This window comes from Nannospalax galili, unplaced genomic scaffold (genome assembly GCF_000622305.1).
Source record: "Nannospalax galili isolate Female #2095 unplaced genomic scaffold, S.galili_v1.0 scaffold586, whole genome shotgun sequence".
NCBI lineage: Eukaryota > Metazoa > Chordata > Mammalia > Rodentia > Spalacidae > Nannospalax > Nannospalax galili.
Window position 1 is genome coordinate 221,819 of NW_008355363.1, and position 4,344 is coordinate 226,162.

Sequence of the window (4,344 nt, forward strand, 5' to 3'; positions counted from 1 at the left end):
CCACCGCATTGTCAAAACACACAGTTTCATACAGAAAAATTCATATCAGGGCTCTTGACATTGAGATGTTTTCACATGCATTTCTAATCTCTATATACATGACTATTACTGGTCACAGTTGCCCACCTTCTGAGCTCCTCGGCATCTGAGCATGAATACAAACTTGTCAGGTAGACAGCCTTCCTCTCCCACTAGAGCCTCCATACTCTGCTATCCCTGCCACTGTCCACTGTGCTGTCAGCACCCCCATCCATTCCCCCCTATCTGCCCTTCTGGTAAATCTAGTCAGCCAGAGGTCCCTGTTCCAGGAGGATCATACTTTTAGAAGAAAATATAGGTGAAAATCCTCCTGACCTTTGGCTAAACCTGATATCTTAGAAATGAAATAAAAAGATATTTCACAAATAACTATGCAAAAAGATGTTTATAAAACTGTTCAGCAGATGAAAGTATCACAGAAGTGAAAGACAGTGTACAAAATGAGATGAAAGATTAGTGAATCTCAAAGCTCATAAGAGACTTGTACCCAATCATATTTATATTAAAAAACAAGCTCTTAGAACTCTGTTCATAATAACTCTGATATCTCAATGTAAAATGCTGAAAGTACTTAAAAATACATTAGCCCAAACAAAATATAAAAATGGCTAATAAGCTCAGGCAAATAAGTTCAACATCATTGATCATCAGCAAGATGCAAATCTAAACCATAACCAAGTGTAATAGCAATCATGATGAAAGTACGAAGTTGGCAGTATTGATGATGGTAATAAATTAAATAACAACTTCCTCTCCTGGGACAGAAGTTAAACATGCCTCCCTAGAATACAGCCTATTCTTGGTGATTCTCTTCAAGAGAACAGAGCATGGAAATTTGGGGATGAGAAATACATGATACAGTTGAGAAATTTGCCAAATATAACTCAGCCACACAAAGAAAGCTATCAACAGTACTCAATCACATTGATTACATATAAATTTGATATGTGAGAAAAATCATACTTTAGTTATCTTTGTGCTTAATATGTATAATTAAATCTAATCACTAGAAATAATATCAGATAATTTTAATTTAATTTTATTTTATTTTATTTTATTCTGCATAATATTTTTTTCAAATCTTGGGCAATTTCTCTACTGAAAACTTATTTGAATAAAATGTAAATGACAGGAAGATGGCATGTTAGAGCCACTGAACAATTTTCTGGATCTCCACAAATTTGAAGCAAAGTATCAGAAACTTGGCTCCAGCAAGACATGGTGTCTTGAAAAGTCGTAGGAGAATAACACTGAAAAATAGACAGAGACAGAAAAGCTGAACTTTGTACTTGAAAAAAAAAATACACAGAAACTTGAACAGAGGCCCAGACAAAGTGATAGAGAAAGAAAAGTAAGGACGTAAGTTTTGCAAGTTCCACGGCATAGAATTTGACACTTCAAACATTAACTTTGAAATGGAATATCTGTAATCTACCTATCAATTTGTCACCAAACAAGAGGCCTCTCTGTACTTCCTAGCTTGGCCACTGGTAATATGATGGAAAGTCATATTAGGAGAGGTCTTCTGTTCAAACCTTTTGTCCAGAAAGAGCAGAAGATTTTGAATTGTTATTTCCTAACTCTACATCCTCCCCCTCTCTGGTGACTAAGTGAATAATGACCCAGAGAGTCAGTGTGACCTCAGAAAACTGGTTGTAAGTTAGACTCAGATTTTGGGAACAGATCTACTTGTGTGAGAGGTATGTGATGTGCTTCACAAGGATGCTGAGGGCAATAACATATCTGTAGCTTGAGCTTATAGAAGAGAGAGGCAAGCTATGTGAATAAACGTTGTGAAGCTAGGAGAGTCATTAGCACAGCCAGGGCATGAAGGTTCATCCAGTGTCCAATGTCATCTCACCAGTTCTGATTAATCTGGTGTGATTGCTGTCTAAACTCTAAAAGAGACAGAAATTTGCTTAAAATGCAAATAGAAATAACCTATGCCTTATCTATATTGCATGAATATTTCTGATATAATAGAATCCAACAGGAATCCTCAGGATCAACAAGGAGCAGCACTTTGAGCATTTCTTACACCTCCATTCCATATAATTTTCTCTTTCTTAATTTCCTGTTTATGTCTTTTCTTATTTCTTTTTTCCTTTCCTGACCTCCTTTCTTTATAAAGGCTAGGTGCCTTTATATCACTGAATTATTGATAATTTTAGCTTTAATAAAGTTCAAATTCCTAGGTTTTTCTATAAGTATCTCACCCAGGTACTTTCATTTATAAACATATTGTTAGTGGGGCTGGAGAGATGGCTCAGCAGCTAACAACTGTCCATAACTCCAGTTCCAGGGGATTTGATAGCCCCTTCTGCCCTCCACGGGCATTGCATGACATGGGTGCACTTACCTACATGCAGGCAATACACTCATACACATAAAATAAAAATAATAAAAGTATTTTTTAAAAAACATACCGTTAGTATAGTTGATGTTTCATTTTTAAACTATATATAAATACTTGACTTATATTTGAACTACTACCTTTTTTATTACTGTTTTATTACTTGTGACTCCCAGGAGAAAGCTTCATAAAAAGAGCCTTATAGAAATCAGAAGAATTATAGATCCCAAGAAAGTTAAAATTCAGAACTTAAAAACACAAGGTAGGTGGAAATGAATGGAATATTGCTTTTCCAACTGTTCATAACTTGCCAGTAACTGAATCTAAGTTACTGAAATGCACAGAATGATGGAAAAATAGTAGAGTATTGCTTCAAAAATGATTATTGACAATAAAGATGATTCAAACATAAATGGAGAAGTCAGTTCATGTAGGAATGACTTGTACAATACATACATAATCTAGACTAATAAATTCACTTACCTTACAAATAAAATGTTATAATATAAACAAGCACACTGAGCCATGCTCTTGTGATCTGGGCACCTAGCCTTTATCCCTCAGAACCCACATTGCCATCCAACCAAGATAGTGAATTAATGTGGGTGTGCATGATTAAAATATGAAAATATTCAAGCACTTAAAGTAGTTTTCATTTCTCATTTATAACAGTGAGAAAAATTGAGAAGTTATAATTGTGTGTTTGATATGCTAGGTTGAAGATTGAAAGGCAAGATTTTCTGATAAGGGTGGGTATTGACTTTTAATTCTCCATTTCATGCTGTAGATAATGTTTCAATGAAAGAACATGTTTGCAGAATTTGACTCAGCTCCTCTTCTTAAAATGACTGCTAAGTGTTAGGCTCTTTTTATTTAGGCATAACTATAATGTGACTTAAAATGCTGTACATTCACAACCTGGAAAAAAATTAAATAAGTTGTATGAGAAATTCAGCATAAGAATTTGAAATTGTAAATGAAAGGAAATAAAACAACAAAATAAGTAAACAAACCTTATCATGAAATCCCTGAATACAAAAAATAAAATGGATTTGGTAATGCATCAGCAAAAGACTAAACAGAAAAAAAGAATACCAAGGATTAAAAATATGGTAAAATTGTTACTGCTTTCAGATAGTTCATAAAGAAAAACAAGAAACTGAGACCACAATAAAAGAAAAACTTTCTGGGAATTTATCATGAGATTAAAGCTATGAGTTCATATAGCAGCAAAAAGAATTTCAGTTACAAACTGAGTATATAAAAATCACAATGAAAACAGAAAATTAAAAAATCTAGAGATAGAAAGAAATATCCTAATATAGTAGGCATTTAGAATGTCCACTAAACATAGTTATCAGAGGACATTTTCATATAATATACTTGTAATGTAAAGATGACAGAAAAAACAAAGAACATTAAACGATGTAAGATAATAATATCAAAATATACAAATTTTATAGAATTATGTAAGCTCTCTCACAAGAAATCTTAGAAGCAAGGAAAGAATGACAGGACAGAATGATGCATTTCAAACACTGAGTGCAATTAATAGACAACCATTATTACTATATGGAACAAATTTATCTTTTAAAAGTAATGAAGAAAAAAGAACTTCTAAAGAAAGCATTACTGACAGCAATTCATGGCCACTAAGCCATCAATACCAAAATTACTTAAAGGAACCTTACACAGATATGATGAAGAAAGACAATTAGAATCATGACAAATCAGGAATGAATAAATTTAGGAGAGAAAAAGATGAAGAACTAGAAATGAGGACTGAATGAAACATTTTTAAATCAGTACAACAGCAAATTCATTAATTTAATAACAGAAAGAGAAAATAAAAAGAATACACAAATCAATCACAATACAACAGCAAAATGGCAGGAATCATGGGAATCACAGCAACACTAAATAATAGCCCGAAATATATATGGTCTTTAATT